General features: G+C 32.6%; 1 long non-coding RNA gene across 1 annotated transcript in view; it reads right to left on the bottom strand.

Moving 5' to 3' along the window:
* The window catches only part of LOC125613959, a 104,191-nt gene that overhangs the window by 76,166 nt on the left and 5,409 nt on the right, over positions 1–22,616 (bottom strand). The window contains exon 2 of the long non-coding RNA XR_007344582.1: positions 9,596–9,762. This is a non-coding gene — a long non-coding RNA (uncharacterized LOC125613959). The remainder of the gene's footprint in view (positions 1–9,595; positions 9,763–22,616) is intronic.

Here is a 22,616-nt window from a genome sequence, read left to right on the forward strand (position 1 = left end):
GAGTAGTTTTGATATGCATTTCTCTAATTACTAGAGATGATGAACATTTTTTCTATATGTTTGTTGATCAATAGTATTTATTCTTCTGTAAAGTGTCCAGTTCCTTAGCCCATTTATTGATTAGGTATGGTACAGTCTTAATCCTGGCCATAGAATAAATCCTATCTTATCTATATGCACAGTGAAGTTTATAATTAAATGAGATCATCTTTCATTGTAGAATAGGACAGGTTTCATTCCCCCCTTTACTAGTTGTTGTCATTTCTGTAGTATCCTGGTACCTGTTAGTTTGATGATTTGCCAGGCCAAAATGACTAATGTATATCTCAAGGTCATCAGTCTGTCCAGCCCCAAGGTGATTGCTGGAGGAATTTTTGAGCCCTCTTTACCACATAGCTGGTGAATACATTAATTTCCTTCTTTATTCTAAAATTGCTTTTGGCTTCATGCCCTTTTTTCTTCCCGTGATAAGAATAATGTGCATTTGTGTTGTGGAATTAATATATGTGACATCCTATGTTAAATGCTCCTATACATTTTTCTCAGTTAGTATTTATGATAATATTGAAGGTAGGTGTTACAATTAAGGAAGTGAGACTCAGATTAAGACACTTGTTGAAATATAGCTAATTAATTAAAAACATGGATTTTGAAAAAAATGCATTCTATAGTCTATGATCTGAACCATATACTTCCTTGCAAATTGGTCCTGCAGAGATGCTGCTAGTAATCACAGTTTAGGCATATAAGCTGGGATAAATTGATGATTCTTGCATCTTTTTCCTCATGCACAGCACTCCTATAAAAAGTATAATCCAATTTTGCACATTAAGCTGGTAAAACTTCGATTAAATTTTCCCTCATGTTTAATCCCAATTCAAAGTCTCTTGACATCAAAAATTCCTCTTGACTTTTTCTTTCCAGTCACGCCTAGTACTTGTCTCATTGAATAAAGAATGGATATTTTTCTTCGGGGGTTAGCAATCAACTTCTTTTGAAAGAGATTAATTTTATCCTAGACTTCCCTAGTGATCTTCTAATGTAGGAGCAATACAGGAGCAATTTTAAAATGGCTACATAATTTATCCCCTAGGTTTGTAGGTTAATACAAAGAAATAAATATTAAAATTTGAGAACAAGATAATTTGTACTCAAATTATATTATTAGAAATGTTTTGATTTTATTGAATATGGATTTGACTATGGGTTTGAATTTAATAAAAGTATGATTTCTAATAGCTCTCCAATTTGAACCTTCCCTTTTCACTTATAGGACTTGGTCAAGCATAAAAAAATCTACAAATCAAGCATTTGTCTATTTTAGTGGGAAAGCCACATCCATTGTAAGAGGAGAACACTATCTTTTATTTAGATTTTCAGATGCTTAAAAAAATCAAGATGATACAATGTCAATTTTGTTCTATAACAATTAATGGATCCCAAATGCATGAATATATTTAACTTCAGAAAAACAAATACTTGGAAAAATTTGCCTCATAATTGGTGTTATTACTCACCCACATGCCCACACTGAGCCTGTAGACATGTTATATTACTTTTCATTTTCATTTATTACATATAGTTGCAAATTTCATAAACGTGCACAGGTAAGACCAAATAACTCATTTTTTTTTCTATTGCCCTATAAATTTGCTTGTGAGAAGCAAGTGACTATGAAGTTTTTTAATAAGTTAAAGTCCAATATTAGCAAAGCCAAGGAATTACCCTGATAAATTGGTCTTTCTGAGTTGATGAAGTTGGACTCTTAATTGCTGTCCCTGGAAGAAAACATTTAATGACTATTTAATGACTGGTTAAATAATTGATATTTCTTTAATGTCATTATTTTTTTTAAAGTGGCATGAATCTAATGTCACTTTAATGCATACACATTTTCAAAAAATTCCTAATGATTCAAAAGGAAAGTGACTGGCTCAACATTGATCCACGGTATCTTGGATGAGTTAGAAGAGAATGTGAAAGAGAGAAGACATTTAGTCTCAAGTGGGAAATTTTATGGTACTCGAAGAATGCCACTGTCCATAGAACTTGGATGAAGAGTCTTTAGAAAAATAAAATGTTGACTTGTGAAGAGCTAAGCAGTGTGCATAATAAAGCCAAATTTTATATATTATAAAATTGGCAAATCCTCTAATACATGGTATTAAATAATTTGAATTTTTAAATGTTTAATCTTTATAAAATAGATCAGATAGAAAACTCAACCTCAAGAAAAAGTTGTGTTTAACATATCCAAATGATGGTTTTTAGCATAACTGAACGGACCAAAGTATAATTAATTCATTCTTTAAGCCTTCAAGTCTCCAGTTGCTGATAACTGATCAAATCACTACTTCATTAATGCAACTAAATGATTAATTATCAAATTAATTGTTTCTATACTATCAAGGACTAGTTATTTATCACTTTAGAACTATGATTTGCAGAGACATTTCTGATTAATATACACATATAACTGCTTAATGCTTGATTTCTGATAAACTTTGCATATTTATAGATAACAATGAGATTACATTTTAAATTTGATTTTGTGCTAAGTGTACAACTTTTATGATGTTTCTGAATGTGAAGAACTAATTGCCCTTCTAAGCTAAAACCCATAAGGTATTTAATACCTGACCTCAAATTATGGTACAGAGATCTAATAACAAAACCTTCATGGTATTGGGATAAAAATCAGATTCATAGACTAATGGTACAGAATAGAAGACATAGAGAAAAGCCCATTCAGTTATAGTCATCTGATTCTTGATAAGGATACCAAAACACGTTGGAAAAAAGACAGAATTTTTAACAAATGGTGCTGGGAAAACTGCTTATCCATATGTAGAAGAATAAGACAATACCCTTATCTCTACCCTGCAAAAAAGTGATCTCAAAATGAAACAAACACCTAGAGATTAGATCAGAAATTTTGCAATTCCTAGGGGAAAATGTTTTTTCCTAGGAGAAAACACTCCAACATATAGGTACAGGGAATGACTTTCTCAATAAGATGTCTAAAGTTCAGGATATAATGTCAAAAATTAATTAATAATATGGCATCAAATTTAAATATTGTTCACTGAAAAGGAAACAATAATGTGAAGACAAAACCCACAGAATGGGAGAAAATACTTGCTAGCTGCCCTTCTGACAAAGGATTAATATCCAGATTATATAAAGAACTTAAAAAAAAAAAACAAAACTTAACAGCCCAAGACCAAATAACCCAATAAATAAATAGACAAATGAACTAAACAGACACTTCTCAAAAGAAGAAATTCAAAGGCCAACAAATATACAAAGATTGTTCTACGGTATTAACAATTAGGAAAATGCAAATCAAAACTACCCTGAGATTTCCTCTCACTCCAGTTAAAATAGCAACTATCAAGAATAAAAACAAAGGAAAAGAAAGTTGGGGGGAGGGCAGGAATTTCCTGAAAATCAAAGGAAGATCAGTGGATTAGAGGAAAGGGACCAGGGAGAATGAGGAGGAGAGGGAAAGGGGAAGTTCTAGGGAATGATACTGACTGAATTATATTGTTATATTGTGTGCATGAATTAAATGCAACAATAAATTCCACCATATGTGCAGCTATAATGCACCGATAAAAATATGTGAAACAATAATTTCCTTGATAATTGTGCTTATTCATCATGTACATAAAAACATTATCTGTGAGGAAAACAATGACACCCACAATAGCCAGAAAACTAGAAATAAATCTAGTCAAGGAAATGAAAGACCTCTGAAGTGAAAATTATGGAACACTGAAGGAAGAAAGTTAAGGAGACGTTAGTGGATGGAAAGTCTTACTATGTTATTGGATAGGCAGAACTAGTATTGTCAAAATGGCCACATTATCAAATGTGATCAACACATTTAATGCAATCTCCACCAAAATACAGAAACAAAGAAGGCAGTCCTAAAATTCAAATGGAAGAATAAGAGATACAGATAAACCAGAGCAATATGAGCAAGAAAAGTGATCCTGAAGGAATCATAAAACTGGACCTTAAATTATACTACACAGCTATAGTAACAAAAACAGCATGGTATTGGCAATGAAGCAAACACGAAGACCACTGGAACGGAATAGAAGACAGAGAGACAAATCCACAGTCATCTGATCCTTGACAAAGATGCCAAAAATATATGTTGGAGAAAAGATAGCTTTTAACAAATGGTACCAGGAAAACTAAATAGTCATATGTTTAGAAGAATGAAACTAGATCCCTATCTATTACACCACAAAAATCAACTCAAAGGGAATCAAAGACTAGGAATTAGACCAGAAACATTACAGCTTCCAGATGAAAACAGTGTCAACACTCCAACATATTGGCACAGGCATCAGCTTCTGAATAAGATTCTTAAAACTCAAGGAATAAAATCATGACTCAGCAAGTGAGATAGCATTGAATTAAGATCTCTGCTCAGCATAGGAAACAATGAAGAGTGTGAAGAGTCTACAAAATGGAAGAAAATCTTTGCCAGTTATTCTCCAATAGGGAATTAATAATCAGAATATCTAAAGAACTAAAATACATTAAAAAATACCCACCAACAACAAAACAAATCAGAACAGACATTTATCAAAATAAGAAATACAAATGGCCCCCCAAATATTTAATATCCAGGGAAACAGAACTCAAACCTACACTGAGATTTCATTTCATTCCAATTAGAATGACAATCATCAAGAAAGCAAAAATAACTGCTTTTGAAGATGTGGGAAAAAGTTACACATATACATTATACATTGTTGGTGAGATGGCCAAATAAGACAACCATTTTGGAATGCATTATGGAGATTCATCAAAGGTTAGAAATGGACCCACTATATGACCTAGCTATTCCACCCTTAGTATTTAACCAAAAGTACTAAAATTAGCATGCTATAGTGAGTGATACAGGCATACCAATGATATAACAGCACAATTCACAATAGCCATGCTATGAATCAGCCTAGTGTCTCTTAAGAGATGAATGGATAATCAAAATGTAGTATATATGCACAATGGAGTTTTAGTCAGCCATAAAGAATAATGAAATAATGTCACTTGTTGGCAAATGGTAAAACTTGAGAATATCACACTAAGTGAAATAAACCAGACTAAGAAAATCAAGGGACAAATGTTTTCTCTCATCTGCTTAAGCTAAAGAGAGAAATGAGGGGGGAAAGGGGTTATATAGTGAAAATGAAAAGGAGAATAGTGGGGTAGAGGAAGGGAATAAAAGGGAAGTGAGGAGTGTGTAAGGAGAATGTGGAATGAAATTGATCTACTTATTCTATATGCATGTATGAAAAATCCCAATGAATTCCACTTTTATGTGTATTTATAATGTACCAATTTACAAAACAATAATTAAACAGAATAAAGACCAGTAGATTGGGGAAGAGAGGTGAGAAGGGAAGGGGATTGAGAAAGCAAATTATGGTACATTTAATTGTAATTTATCAAAAAGACCCCTGCTCTTATGTGTAAGTATAATGTACAAATAAAACAAAAAAATCTGTGAGATTATTTAAGGAGTACTATTTCACAGTTCTATCATTTTTATTCTTACCATTATTATTGCTTAATACTGATCCTCCATACTAATTTAGGAAGATCAGAACATATGAGTAAAACTAAGGGAGGTTTTCTGTTAACTAAGTGAGTGATACACCAACACTCTCTTAAGTACTTCAATATCTTGTCACTGTACAATGTTGTGTAGGTGCCAATGGCACAAAGCTTGGCTACTTGGTGTGATTGTGAGCTGTACATTTGTGGAGAAAGACCTCAGACTTTTTTCACAACAAAAGTGTGGAATATGATCATAGATTCAAGGAAGAGAAAACATAGACAAAAATATATAAGGGATTTTGAAGATGAATAGATTTAAATTGTTCATTTAATTAACATTTCATGTGATCATTATTACAGGCTATATATGTAATTCTAAGCAAACCACAGTGGTCAAGACAGTGAATGCCTAATTCTTTCTCTGTTATAGTGCCCACCTGCAACCTAATAAATAGACAAACAATGATATATTTCAGATGGAAAAGTAAAGACTCATAGAGGATTGGAGGAAAAATCAAACAGTTTCTTGGCAAGGTTCAGGCATAATTTACTACAGGATCATCTGGTGTCAATATGAATGAATTGAAATTAACAGATAACATTCTTTATTTTTAAGGAAAAGTGCTATTTCCCAAGTGGTGTCCTGGTTATTTCATCTGTCTTCTAAAGTTCACAAAATTAATGGCTGCTGATGTTTCTGCTATTTCTTTATGAACCAGAGTTGATCTGATTTCATTTCCTTCTCCCCCATGGAAAGGGGCAAGCTTTTACTGGTGACATTGTGCTTTGTTACATGTAACAAAACTCCTTGAGAGAGCTTCTATACTCATTTTTCCCCTCCTCCCTCACTCTGGAACCCACTTGAATCAGGCTTTCGTCTCCTTCCCTCTACAGAAACTGCTATTGTCAAAGTAAAAAATAACCTGCACTTGCTTAATACAAAAGTCCATTCCCATCCTCAGTGTATTGATCAACACATTCTTCATCACTTTTTTCTTTTCAAACATTTATTTTACTGGGCCTCCAGATCACCAATCTCTGTTCCCCTCTTACACAGTGACAATTTCATTGCAGACTCATTTCCTAATTTAGCCAGATCTCCAAAATCTGGACTGAGGAATCAGACTTTTACTCTTGTGGTTAGATTCTTGGTGATCTTACCCAGACATGACTTTAAATAGTGCTTTATCCTGATGATGCCAAATTTATATCCTCTGTCTCTGTGGTACATGGAAATTAGTGTTTCCTGGTTCCTAGATGTAAATTCTTGGGAGAGGGAGAGGGAGAGGGAGAGAGAGAGAGAGAGAGAGAGAGAGAGAGAATGAGACTAGAGAGACTTGATCATGTGATTTATTTTGGCCAATAAAATGGTTAGAAATCTGTTGACTACACTTAGAAGAAGCATTGTGAGCAGTCTGAGATTCATTATGTTTTCTTTTCCTGCTGCTGTGAGACTGGCAGTGTTAACCACAGCTTCTTTATTGGTCTGGGTCTCAGGAATGAGGCAACTTGGAGCAGAGGCTTAGCAGATACAAAGTGTCTATTTAATATGAGGGTGATTAAAATGTGTTTATTGTAAGCCAAGAAAACATTCTGGAGTCATTTGTTTCTGCTGCTTAATGAAGTAGTTTGAAAAGAACAAACCTTTTTCTCCAAGTCTCCTGTACCTGCTCTACTGAACATGCAGTGTTTAACATGTCCCAAATACACTCCTCATAATTTCACTCCAAATTTTTCCCTCCTGCAGTCTTTTTTATCTACTAAATGAAAATTCCATTCCTGCTATTGATCAGGGCTCTATTTATCTTTTCTCATAGTCCTAAATCAATCTATGATCAAGTTTTGTAAACTTCAAAACGTACTGTATTTATATCCATACATATTAGCAGGTTTTGTGAGCCTCAAAATATGCTATTTTTGTATCCATACATATATGACTTCTCTCCTTCAAATCTTCCCTCAAATCAATAAAAGCAATAAGCTCTTAACTAATCTCTACCTCTACTTTGGTCCTTTACAGTCTATTCCTTATATTGCTGCCTGAAAGAACATCTTATTCTTTTGCTCAAAAATCCCCCCCCCCGGCGGGGGTGTGTCTGGGGTTGTAGCTCAGTGGTAGATCACTTGCCTAGTATGTGTGAGGCACTAGTTCCATCCTCAGCACCACATAAAAATAAATAAATAAAACAAAGGTATTGTGTCCATGAATTAAGAAAAAATTAAATATTCCCAGAGGCTGTCCATTTCACTTATAACAAGATTAGAGATTCTTACCTTTGCCTAGAGAAACTTTGTAATTGGCCCCCCACCCTTGACTTCACGTCTTCCCATTTTCTACTCTCCCTCACTCTACTTCATGGATCCCCATGCATTTCTTCAAATATACCAAGCATCATCCTTCCTCAGGATTTGCATTGATGTTCCTTATGTCTAGAAGGCTTTTCCACTGATATCATGAGGCTTCACTTTCTCATTGTCTTCAGGTGTTCTTCAGAAATATCACTTAATTCATGGGGCCATCCTCATCTACCCTATGGAAATAACAACTCTAATTTCCCAAGACTTCTCCCACATCTCTCAATCACCTTTACTTAATTCAATATTTTTCTCCAAATTACTTAACCTGCTACATATGTGTTTATTTATTTCTGTCAGCCCTCCATTTCATCATCTTTGTGCACACTTTTAGTCCTTGTGCACAGATCAAAGTGTGGCCACCATGTATGCTCAGTAGAATGTGTCAATCAATGATGTATAAGGGATATAAAGAAAGCTACAAGGTCCTGATTGTCCTATGTAATTCTGTTCAGGTCTAGGGCAATTTACTAAAGTCTGTGTCATAGCTTCTTTTTCCTTTACCTACAATGTGAGAATAATTAAACCTATCTTGTATAGATTATACAAGAATTTTAAAAGGGAAAATATAGCAATAGCATTTAGAGCATGTCTGCTACAAAGTTAATAATCAATAAATATTAAAAACATCATAGCAGGAGGAGATGTATAACTGAGTTGACAAACTGGGAGCACAGATACATGAGAAACACGGTTTTCTAATCCTGCTCAGTTATTTCAAACTTTGTCAATTTGCATAAACATCACTCTCTCCCCTTCAATGTTCTTTTCTATAAGTTGGTGGTAATAATATAACTTAAAGATTGGAACTAATATTTACATAATGTCCATCCTGTGATTTATCCACAATAAGTCTAAAAGGAGCTACCATTGTAATGACAACAGTATTTAAAAATAATTTTAAAATAATTTTTGAGTGATTAATTTGAGTCAGATTCAGAAAGCCAAGGATCATATTTTCTGTCTCTCATATGTGGAAGCTAAGGAATAAAAAAGGAAGATAAAGGGAACTCATGAAAACAGAAAGTATACCAGGAGGGTAGAGGAAGAACGGGGGAAGGAAGAGGGGGATGGCAAATAGAGGTACAGGGGAACAAAACTGACGAAATGCATTTATAATTATGTCACAATCAATTCCACTATTATGCATAATGATTAAGCACCCATAACACTTTTTAAAAGAATAATCTGTATCATGAGCTTTATCCTTTGACTATTCTGCAAGGTACTTATTCTTATTATTTTAGCTTTTCCAAATAAAGAAATTAAGTATGGAAATATACACCAGCAAAACTGGCCAATAGGTGGAAGAAAAGTGATTTGGACTCAGTTTGTATTCTTGAGCACTACTCTACATGACTCTAGATTTACTTACTTGCTAGTTAATAAGTACGAATTTTCATCTTCATAAAATTTAAGGTCTATCTCGCAGAGAGGTGGTACACATCAACATAGGTGAATAAATAGGGATAAAGTTATACTGTTGTATAACTTTCTACTTGTTCCATCCTTTGACCTGTGCACCATGAATAGTATTAAGAGTGGGAATTCAGAACAAATAGGGAGGAATGAGGGAAGTTTTGAAGAATAAAATCACTTTTGGTTGTGAATTGGCATGATAAGACTTAGAAGGACAAATGTGTAAATTAACCAGTCACACCTTGAGTTGTCGTTCCTGACTCTACATCTCATCTCTCTCTCCATGGAGATGTCTTCTCAGCCTTCTTCTGCTACTTCTAGAAGCACAGCTGTTCTTTGGGGTTGATAACTGTTGTATAACTTCCACAGAAAAAGCTGTCAATGCTTTTCTGAACAGATCCAATAAACCTGAAGAGAGAAGCAATTTACTTTATTTATTGAGCTTATGAAATGTCTAATATCTGATCTCAACATGTAGTTTCTCATAAAAAAGTAAGGAAGGGAAATAGCATTAGGGGTTATCTTTAATGTTTTACATTACCTCACTTATTTAAGACATTTATTTACCTCCTCAGAAAATTATTTAAGACAAATAATATCATCCTTATTTTGATGTTTAGGGGGAAAAAGTAACACCTTCAAAGTCTTCAGCTTTGGTGGGAACTTGTATGCAGGGGTATCAGCCTCCCAACAGACTCTCTTCTCATATAACTTCTTCATTCTACTAAATATAACCGAAGGAGGTCAGAGAAGGAGAAAGAAAAATAGAGCAAAGCCTTCAATTTTCAGCTCCAAGATTTTGGCTGCCATTTTAATTCATCTATTTAAAACCTGTGTTAACTTTAAACTTTGTCAAAAAATCATATATTTCATCATTTTGGAAAATGCATGGGGAAAATATGAACAATTTAAGAAGAATTTAAAGCCAGTAAAATTGATAGACAGCTATGCATACATTTATACATTAACACACTCTTGCATTGTATATATGATATACTTAAGCCTCTGCATCTATGTACATATATGTATACACACATATATCCATATTCATATTACTTAGCTCATTAATCAACATATTTATATATTTTTATTAGCTGAGTCCTCTAAAGGGTCACTATACTTTCTATGCTAAAATAAATTAGCATGAACTTGCCAATATATCTTCAAAAATATATTGTTATTCAAAAAGTATAAAGTTGTATTCCAAATACACTGAATTACTTTTCCTAAAGATTAGATTCCTTTTTACTGGGCAGGACCAGAGGTAAAATGACGCTCAAAAAAGGCACCAGGGAACTAGCTATATACAATCTTGTAGTTGCAGGTAGCAATAATTGTTGCTATCTTTCCGGATAATATTTGAAAAAATGTTTTGAGGGTGGTTTCCTGAGCTCTTTGGGTAAGGGGTTCTCTAACCATTAAAAAAGAGATGAGGAAGGAAAGGGGATGCCAAACTAGGGACAGAGAAAGAAGACAGAGGACTATCTCATGCAATGAAACTGAGTGGTCTGAGGATTTTAGACAAAAATCTTTCCTAACTACAGGGACATACCACGGCATCAAGTTGGTGCAAAAGACACTTTTGTCAGGTTACTCCCAGCAATCTGGATCTGCCTTTTATCCTCACTGTTTGTTTAAATCCTTTTCCAAAAGAGCAATCTCATCATTGCCTGCCAGGAGCAAGAATGGCCTCTCTGCCAGTGTTATCTCCTAGCATGGCTAAGAAGTCCTATGAAATGCTGTTTTGATCCTGTCCATATGGGTGTTTTCTGTTTTAAATGCAATCCTTACACTTCTGTTTTTATTTTTTTTTCCATTATGTATTAAAATACTAAGTGTTCCCCAGTTCACACCAGGTCACATTTGTTTAAAGATTTCTTTTGGGTACCTTGTACTTGCTGGTTTTATGTAACATGCTGACAGATTTTTCAAAGAAACAAACTAAGTAAAATGCTGTTTTAGGATAGTTTGAAGCAGGCCCAAAGCCTGGAGAAAACACACTGTGTATAAATGAAATAAGAATAAAAAGCATCCTTTTTTAAAATTCTTTTTTCCTTTTTCTGTTCTGTAGTGCTATATGGAATATGGTTCTGATCAGGTCAGTTTTCTACTTTGTTAACTAGTGGCCACGCATTTCCTACTAAGAAGAAATATTACATCCTGTGAGCCAATGACTTGTTAGGGACTTTACAACCTATTTAATCCTCAGATAGCTGCTATTCCATTATACCAATAGGATGGAGGTAGTAACTTGAGCTATAAACTACATGAGCTATAAGCTTGGTTTTCCATGGCCTTCAAAGCATCAATGTTATATTCTGTGACTTCGTGGACTCTACATCCTAGCTGAAATAATCCATCATCATCCCTATATTCTTTCATATCATCAGTCTTTTGCTTATGTAGCTCTTCTCCAGACCTCCTTCCAAACAGTTCATTTCTCCTTTTATTCATATTCAGATCCCATAATTCTAGCACTCTAGCTTCCTTTAATCCTTCTGCCATCCTCATGCCCTATGCCAAGCATCTTCTGATCTCTTTCTCTGAATGGCCATAATGATATTTATCAAATTCTTAAGCACACTTTCTACTTGTTCCATCATTTGACTTGTGCATATTGACTTCTTTCTACAAGAGCCTAAGATCCTGTGGGAATTGCATCTTTCATTGTATTTCAACCACCCATTATTAAAATGATTAATAGGCCAAGGGATCTAGCATGCACATTTAAAAAATGTGAATATATCAAAGGAAAAATTTTACTCTACATTCTGATATTCAATATAATTTGTACCTCTATGCTTCAACCATTTACTTATGTCACTTAACATGGATTTAGCTTATAAAGCAGTGGACTGGAACTTCAGTGTTAAAAAAGAGCAAATAAATGAAGGCAAAGGGCAAATGGCGGGGGGGGGGGATAAAATAGTGCACTTTGTGCATAGAGTGACATTACTGTACTATCTTATTAATATGTCTCCTAAGCATAGAGGAAGAGTAGTGGAGCTATTTCCAAAATGTTAGCAGTTTTTAATACTAAATACTCAGAAAAAGTGAAATATTTGCCATAAAATTACAAGTGAATGTATACATATATTCTGTCATGTAGATAGATGTACAATATAAGACTAGTTTCAACTTTTTATATATGAAAAAGTGAAGCTGAGATAAGGTATTTATAAACCTAATGCCACAGGGCATTTAGAAGACAAAGCCAGGATGAAAAATTTGCTTTTTTTTTTTTTCTTGAATAATCATGCTACAGAGTGTGGTTTCACAGGTTCCTGGGTAACTGGGGGGAAAACCAAACGCCAGTGGAGTCCACCTGGCTTGCACCAACCAACTTCCCACTCTAGTTTCTACATTGGCTGGCCTTTCAGGACACCTTTGCTTTTCTGCCCCCATGTGCAGTAGTCCCTTACTTTCTTGAACATCTCAGCAAGACCATCACACTAAGTTTACATCTATCTGTTGAGGAGCAGAAACATGCTTCCCAAGAGGGTTGCATCTTTAAGAAAAAGAGAATACAGGGCTAGACCTATGGTAAACATTTACACATTTGATTTGTCAATTAAAAATGGTAAATTAAGAAATGATAAAATGAATATTAGCAATGGCCAAGTCATTTTATAAAAGAGGGGGGATTCCTATGAAATTTTAACATAGGAAATACATATAATGTGTACAAAACAGGACACATTTGAGTGTATTCAGTTACTGTCTTGGATGAAGCATAGGCACATTACTTAATACATGCTACATGTTCAATTCTACATGAATATCTTCTCTTTGACTCTACGTATTTTAAAGAAAAACTGGAAGACTGACAACTTGCTAAAAATTTTCATATATTCACAGGACACAGTTTAAGTATAACCTATACACTCAGCTTGGTGAATTTGCATATGTGTTGCTTAGATTCCAGAACAAGAGATGTGCTGTCTCACTTTGTTCCTGGAATGAATTACTACAGTCTTTTACTTGTTGAGATTTTAGAGACCATGCAAATATCTTGTAAGGAATTACTTCCATTTACCCTGTTGCTCATATTTGCAAGTTTGGGTAGCACAGTTCATGCTATGAAAGACAAGTTTCTATTGTTGCTATCTTTCTGGTTATTAAATAGATATTTCTGTAAAAACAGAACACTTTGAAATTAGTGTGAAGACTGAAGCAAGATAAATGTCAGAGAAAATGTCAGTTTAAAACAAAGGTGAGATCTTATATCTTACATGTGAGAAGAAATGATGATCAATTTATCACTTTTTTATGGTATTAATTATGGTCAATGAAATTTTTAACTTTTGTCTGTCCAAATTAACATGGTAAATTAACTCACTAAACATGATATTTGTTTTTATTTCCCATCTCAGTCTGTTTTTTTATAGCTTCTATATTTTAAGGTATTTATAGAAGGGTTGCAGCAAAACTAATAAATAGACTTTTCTCATTCCTTGTTTTACAAGACATGAGACATGTTTCTTGATACAAATTTTTGTGTTGAAGCAATATTCAAGCACTTGTTATTTAAAAATAATGGTTATAGATGGTGAGGACCAAAAAAAAAATCCTTATTTCATCAAACTTCAAATGCCATCTATTTCAAGATGCTATACTATTTTAAATATAATTTAAAAGAAAAGATGTTGCCACCACTGATTGTCAGATACATCATGATTTCAAGGATGTCATACTGTGAAAAAAGTATGCTTTAAATTCAATGAAAATTTATATGTCCTGGTTCCCTAAGAGGATAAATTCAGAGTATAGTTAAAGGAACATGTAATGTATCTTAAGAGACCTTTGCAAAATTTTGAAAGATAGAATTATGAGATGAAAATGGGGCTTAATATCAAGAGATTAGATATGGCTAATTTTGGGATCAATTAATATGGTTGGAGAGTTGTCATCATCAGAGGCATACTTTCAGAAAATTAGTCTGGAGTCAATTTAAGAAAAAACTGAAGATGTAGAACTTCAGAGTCAGAAATTTAAAGGAACTCACAAAACAAAGTAAATAGGGCCATATAATACATGAAGTCAAAAAGCTAAACAGAGATTTTCTTGTAAATAAATTAATAGATATATATAAATGAAGAGTAAATAAAATTAGAACTTCATAATACATAAGTACTTGTCACTAAAATTTGGAGTTTAAATAACAGGGAGATAGCTGATATATTATTTGTGAATAAATAGAGGAGATGAGAATGACACAGTGAATTTAGTTTTAGATGTTGTATTCAAAGTGTGGTTGGGGCTACTGAGAGATCTCAGGATTATTTTGGAAATGTGTAGTTATAGTACAATGGAAAAGTCTGGGCTTATGTTATAAATTTAAGAATCAAGGAAATCACAAACCTAATGCCTTACCTGCTCCCCCCAAAGAAAGGTAAAATACATAGTTTATTCCACATTTTGGCCACATTTGAACCATATACTTGAAGTCATTTTTTAAAATTTGATTTATTACCCCCCTTTAATTAGTTTTCTTTATCTTTCTCATATCTACCTATCTATATAATGTTATTTTATGAAGAAATGAGGTATATTTATATATTTATTTAGTCCACAGTTCTGTAGGTTCAAGTGCAAAGTACTGGCACTGGCTTGACTCTAGTAATGACCTCAAAGTGACTTGCCATCGCATAGTGGAAGCATGTGCAAGAACAGATCAGATGGCAAAACAGGAAGCCAGAGTGTGATTCAGGACTCAGGCTCATTCTTATATCAATTTCTTTACATATATGTTTATATATGTATGTAAAATATGTGTATATACATATGTTTTATGTGTATACATGTATTTTCAAGTGTATGTGTATATATATAATATTTTTTTTTCTTTTTTTCAAGTATCAACTTTGGGAAATAAACTGCTAAATCATGATAAGTGTGTCTTCAGGTTGTTAGTTTAATATACCAAGCTGATATGTACAATATGCAATACTATACAAAGAAATAGAGTCAATAAAATTCTATCTATCCACATTTTTTGTTCTAACTATCATCGACCTATCTACTTATGTATTTATTTATATAAATTGACACTGCAGGGCTGGGGACGTATCTCCGTGGTAGAGTGCTTATCACTGTGTAAGGCCCAGGGTTTAATCCCCAGCATTACAAATAAATAAATAAATAAATAGCCACTGTGCTTCATATACAATTTTTTGATTCATTTTTTAATTTAATCCTTTCAGGAATATCATTATTGATGTGTGAGTTTAGAAGAAATATGAAAGAACATTTTTATGTCCTTTATTTATGTTTTCTATGGTACTGGGCTTCAAAAGCCATGGTCTGGTTCATGTTGAGCACAAACTTTACCATTGAGTTACATTTTCTGCCCTTATAACAATAATTTTCAATGCACTACTTGAGATATTTCAATAATTTTATATGTCAAACTTTATATCAATGACTCAATAATGTTTTAATTTTAATTTTAAAATATCATGAATTTTCTCTTATTGGTTTATTGATATGTTTCTCAGCTCTTGCATTAATAAAAACATCTGAATCTGAGGATAGTTTTGTGGCTATGCTCTTTTTCTCTACTTGCATGCCTGTGTGTATGTGTGTGTGATTCTGGGGGTTGAATACAGGGCCTTTCACATGCTTGGCAAGTGCTCTTCCACTAAGCGATATTCCCAGTCCCATGCTTTAAAAAATTGTTTTCTATAAGAAATAAAATAACAAAATGTGCCCAAGTAAAAGTTTTGTTTGTTTGCTTACTATTTATATTGCCTGACAACATACGCATACTCAAACTATATGCTAAAGATTTTCTATTATCTTGCACACATTGCTTAAGTATACACTAGACAAATAATAATTTTTTAAAAAATGTATTGGTGTTTCTGGACTATTATTTGTTTTCTTACGCAAAAATTTCAATTACTTGAGGTTATATAATAAAATAAAATGCAGAAGTAATGTCTCATAGCTGATGCTTTCTTACATTTTTAAAGAAAGGTAGACATTTTAAATTTATTTTTTCTTTATTTCTCAAAGTCTATTGCTTTTTTAGTCTTTAGGAAATATTTTCTCTCTTTTGAGCTATGGCATTTTCTTATCATTCCTGTTTATAACAATAAAAAGCATACTGAGTTCATTTTTTAACCATTCCACTGACCATTCAGTTGCTTTTAGAATTTCCCTTTCACATCTAAAACTGGAGTACAATATAATGTGCTCAGTTTCTTGTCTTGCTTCAAAGTCCTAGTTGGCATTTATCTAACTGCCTCTTCCTGAGCAAAATGCATCTTTTCTCATACATGCCTCTGTCCCACACAAGGTTTCTGATTATGAACAGAACTCTCCAGTGCCACCTGTTATGTGCTACAAATGAAAATCATAAGTACTATACGCAATGTGAAGAAAACTTTCTATTTCCTATTATGTCTTTTCTTTTAAATTCTAACCTTTCAATAAATTTAGAAAGACAGGTATTGAGGATGGTAGGTTAAGGAGGAGGGAAGTTTGGCAGTAATGTTCAATGTTCTTCAGGTTTTTCTGATTGGAATAGAGTTCTATTTCTCAATCCAAGGCTATAGAATTGGGAGGCATGTCTCTCTATACTCTTTTATGCCACTAATAGGAGCCTTTACTGTAGGATTTAGTTTTTTAATCTGTCTCGATATTATTGGAGAGCACCTTCACATTTTTATAAATGCTTAATTATTTTCATTACTGTTATACTCTTTTGTCTTTTTTATGTTCCAATAAACATTTTAATTAAAAAAAACTTAGGAGAAACAAAATGAAGAAAGTTAGCTTGGTATCATCTATACTTGGATTTCTACCCTATGTAGAAGAAGCAATATGAGCCATGTCAGAAATGTGATATAGGAACGTAGTATTTCTATGAAATGGCTAGATCCTTGGAGTTATACAATTTTATTTTGGATTGTTAAATGGGGAGCTATTTTTTTCACCAGAAATTTAGCATGATGATATATATTTAGTGCACATTCATCTAGGCACAATAAATAGAATTAATTCATTTAGGCTGAGATTTAGATAGTATATTGCTATGGTTCAAACTAGAGGAGATTCAGGTCAATTTTAGGCTGAGACATTTTATAATATAAATGGTTTAAGAAGTCAGATTACACAATGGTCTGGTGTCTGAATCAGTCTGCTTATTATTAATTCACTATATCTCTTAATATCCATGTGATTTTGGTTGTGAATATCATTTTACATCACTGTGCCTTAGTCATCTCAGAATTGGAAGTGCTTATTGGATGTTCTTCTCAGAGGGGGTAATTTCTTCATTATTATTATTCACATATCGGAAATTAGCTCACATCAAAAAGGAATTTCAAAAGTAGACTAACTTACCTAAAAACTGAAAGTTCTACCCAGAGTGTGGTAAGCATATCTTTATATCTTGCTTGCCCATCCAGTAAGGTGTGGTGGGAAATGTTCCTTATATTGGTATAGCGTGCTTAGGTATCAATTTCATCCTTTGTTAATCTGAAAATAATTTTAAGTGTTTTCTCCTGATTTCTGGCCTATTTAAATAAAATGGGATTCAATATACAGATTCATTGACTGTTTTCTCTTCCACTTTGAGAAATACTATGTCTATTTTTAAAGTATTTGGCCTTACTTGTATACTATTATTTTTTCTGATATTTTTTGTGTATTTGAGAGTTTTGATATTTCTGTTATACTCATGAAAATGTTTCCCCTTGTGTGTTTTCATTGTTTTATGAAGGTGAGAAGAATGAGACAGTATTAGTATAGTACATATTTGTGGAGAGCGATGATTTGAATCATGGTCTGACTCTGTCGTGGCTGCATTTGTGCTGGGAACTGCCTGTGCAAAGATGCAGATCAAGATGGCCCTGTTGCTATGGTATCTGACCAGAGGAGTCTATGTGAGAAGGTGCAGCTGTATCAATGGGAACTTTGAGTACAGTCACCAACCCCTAGGAATAAAGAATTCTGAGCCAAACAAGATGACCCTAATGTCTTGCCAGTCCTGCATCCTTCACATTGCCTGCTTTTCTGAAACCTTCCCACAAATAACCTTTTGATGAAACCTATGTAATAAACATGATGAGCAAGCTCTGGGTCATTCATCCCTCAACAAGGGATGATGAACCACCTAGCCTCACCTTTTTCTTCTATGTGTCTCTTTGTCTTTTCTTCATCCCCAATTACCCTTCTGGTTTCTGAATTAATGGCCATGCTGGGTGTGGCACACATTAGTTTATTTGTAATAAGCAAATAATTGAAAGTTATGCAAATGAATATGGTTTTCTTATTAGAGACATCTGGTAAGTTTTTTTCTATTAAAAGTAATTGCCTTTTCAGAAACTTGCAAAAATATGATCTTCGAATTTCTTTCAATATTTAATTGGTGGGAGAAAGACCAGTAAATGTTACTGATTAGAGATGTCAATAATTTCTTTTGTTTGAATCTTTATACCTCATTCCAGCAATTACAGCTATTTGTTCATCTCAACACATAAAAAGAACTCCTGTGTCTTTTTCAATTTAAAATGAAAGAATTTAATTCACTGCCACAAGAAATAAAGCTGTTAAGGCAAAGAGACCTGTATGTCAAGCATCTCCAGAGCAGAAGTCATGTCTGTGAAAGGTACAATAATTCTCAGAGAAGAGACGTGCAGGCAATTAATACTAACATACTAAAAAGGCCGACATCAATTAACTGCTCATCATTTTCCAGGCCCTAGTTTAACTCATTTCGGCATCATTTTCTTTATTTTACAAAGGAAAAAATTCAGAGTCTTGCTCAGTCCATGAAGACAGTAAATGGAGTATTTGAACTGAGACTTTTTGATTCAGAGTTGATTCACAAAACGCTACACAAAACTTCTTGACCACAAAAGTGACTCCTTGGAAGTAATGGAATATGGAAACAGATTATCACTGCTTTGGAGAAAAGACATTCACCCTTTCTCTAGCTCTAAGATGCCAGAGTCAGGAAAACAGTCATCTTAACCATAAGACAGTAGGAACAAAAATTAAAATGCCATTTAATAGCAATAAAATATTGATTCTGAGTGCTCACTTTGGCAGCACATATACTAAAATATCAATTATGAGATTAGAATAGTAATAGGTTATCTTATGAACAAAATTGATCACAAATAATGGTAATTGTTTAACCAATTTTTAACAATTAAATGTAATGAGGCCTAATTTGAATGCAATGATACTTATCAATTGTAAAACAGCTGATGAGTGTGCGTGTGAGTGTATATATATATATGTGTGTGTGTGTGTGTATGTGTGTGTGTATACATAGTTATAACCATATAATTATCATATAGTTATAACTATATCTATCTATTTATATATATATAGTTATAGTTATATAGTTATATACCAGATAGAGTGCATTTATACTAGCTCAAAAATTTAGTATTTTTTTTGGCACTTTATCATCTCCCATCCCATAATTTCTCTCCTCTGGCAACCACAGATATACTGTGTTTCTACATAGTTTTTTTTCCTCTATCATTTTATATAAATTGAATTATACTATATTTAGTTCTTTGTGTCTGACTAATTTCACTTGTCATAATATTTTGAATTTTTATGTTATTATATGCATTAGTAATTTGTATCTTTTTATTGCTGAATATTATTTCATGATAAAAGTGTGCCTCAATTTAGTCAATCACAAGTTCATGGACTTTCAAGAAGTTTCCACAACTTGGCTATTATTCATAAAGTTGCTTTGAATTTTTGAGTACATGTTTTTTTGTGAAAATAGGTTTTTATTTTTATTGAAAAAACATCTAGGAGTGAAATTCATTGCTGACATGGGAAGTTCCTATTAAGCTTTATAAGAAATTTCCAAATAGCTTACCAAAAAGGATGTACTACTTTGTGTACCAACCAGCAATATATGAGTGTCTCTAACATTTGTATTGTATAAAATTAAAATTCTGTCATTTTAGGGTGTAGGTATTTCTCATTGTGATTTTAACTTTATTTTCCTCAATAAAATTGAGAATATTTTGCATCCTTAGTTGTCATTTGTAGACTTTATTATTAACAGATTTTTTGATATATAATTTTTAGAACATAAAAACCAGCCATTGACATTGTATAAGTAAGTGGATTTGAGTATTTTACACAGTTGTGTAATTATTACCATAATCTAATTTTAGAACATTTTCATCATTCTCAAAATATTAGGCAAACACTAATCTACTTTTTGTCTCTATGTTTGTCTATTTTGGACATTTCATATGAATGAAATTGTATATGTGATCTTTTCTGACTACCTGCTTCCATTCAGCATAATGCTTTTTATGTTCATTAATGTGGTAGTGCACTTCATTTCTAAAGTTCACATCTGCTTGTTTTGTTGAAATCAGAGTTTGTTTCCAACAATTGAGTTTTAAGATTTTGTAATGTATTCTGGATACAAGTCCTTTATCAGATACATATTTGCAAACATTTCCTCAAAGTACATGCCATAATTTTTAATTTTATTAATGGTGATTTTTTAATAAAATGCTTTAAATTTTAGTGAAATGCAATTCATCTATTTTTTTCCCTTGATAATTTTTCCTCCTTAAGTCTAAGAAACCATCCTTAAGCCAAGTTCATAATTATTTTCTCTTTCATCTTCTGTGAGAAGTTTTACAGTTTTACCTAGTATACTTAGACTTACTATCCATTATAAATTTTTTTGCATATGGCATGACATATGGGTAAAGATTTAATTTCTGTTGCATGTGAATATCCAATTGTAAAAGAAACATAATGAAAAAGAAAAATTCTACTAATACATAGTGCTTTGCATTTTCATTTGCTAAGGGAAATGATATTTGTTTTTCAATTTCAATTTCAATTTCTTCATTGATCAAATATAGAGACACAGTTGAATTTTATATATTGAGCTAATGTGTTTTAACACTGCTAAACTTCTTTCTTCACTCTAGTGGCTTTTATGTATATGTTCACATTTTCTTCATAAATAATTATGTCATTTATAATTAAAAATAGTTTGTTTTCTTCTCTAATTTGTATGTTTCTTTTTGAATTTTCTTTGCTTGCCTTATTGTATTGACTATGTCTTCTATTTCAATTTGAAATGAAGACATTATACGTAAATGAAATGTTTTCATTGTTTGGGGGAAGCATTTAGTTTTTAAATACTAATTATGTCATTAGCCATAGGCTTTGCATTCATGCCTTAAATTAGGTGGAATTCCCTTCTATTTCTATTTTCCTGGTGGCTTTTTTCTCTTTATCCTATTAGCTATGAATGAGGGCAATTTTTGTGAATTTTTTTCTTACTTGTGTTGAGAAGCTAACATGTTATTTCCTTTTTTCAGTGTATTAATATATTGACTGCATAATTAACTTTTCAAATACCTATTCAATGGTGCATCCTGAGATAAGTCAGACTTGGCAATGATCCTTATTCTTTGTAGATATTGCTAAATTCCATTTTCCAAAATTTGTTAAGAATATTTGCATTTATACTACTGAGGACTTTTGGTTGCCTGTTTTGTTTCTGTGTAATGTCTTTGTCTAGATTTTTGCATCAGAATATATCCAACTTCCTAAAATTAAGTAGAAAGGCCATATTCTAAAGAAATTTGTGAAGTAACTCTAATTTGTTCCATAAGTGTGTGTTTAAATTCACAGTGAATTCATCTCAGCCTGAAGGTTTCACTGGAAGAATATTTTTAAATTAGATTCAATTTGTCTTAAAAATAAAAGCCCGTTCTTGTTATGTTTTTATTTTATATAAATTTTAGAAAATTTTATATAAATTTGCAAATGATTTATAATTTTCACCTTTATTATGAATTTATTGGCATAAAATTATTTATAATATTCCATATTAACCTTTTGATGCTCTGGGGACCTGTAGCAATGTTTGCTTTGTCTCTAATTCATGTTTCTTGACATAGGCAATTAGACCATCAAAATTAGAACTTTCTTCTTTTCTAAGACAAGCATTTAAAAATATAATTTTCCCTCTCAGCACTGCTTAGCTATATGCAACAACTGTCAATATGTTGTGTTTTGACTTTCACATGATTCCTGATTTTTTTTTTTAGTTTTGATTATAACTTCTTTAATCTATGGGTTACTTAAAATATGTTGATTAGTTTTAAGATATTTGTGAATTTTTTTTCAATTTTGTATTTTATAGTTTAATTTGAACAGGGAATATACTTTGTACAAGTTGGATCCATTTCTGTTTTTGAGATACATTTTATGACTCAAAATAGGTCCTATCTTGGTAAATA

Source organism: Marmota marmota, unplaced genomic scaffold (assembly GCF_001458135.2).
Source record: "Marmota marmota marmota unplaced genomic scaffold, marMar, whole genome shotgun sequence".
Classification (NCBI taxonomy): Eukaryota; Metazoa; Chordata; class Mammalia; order Rodentia; family Sciuridae; genus Marmota; species Marmota marmota.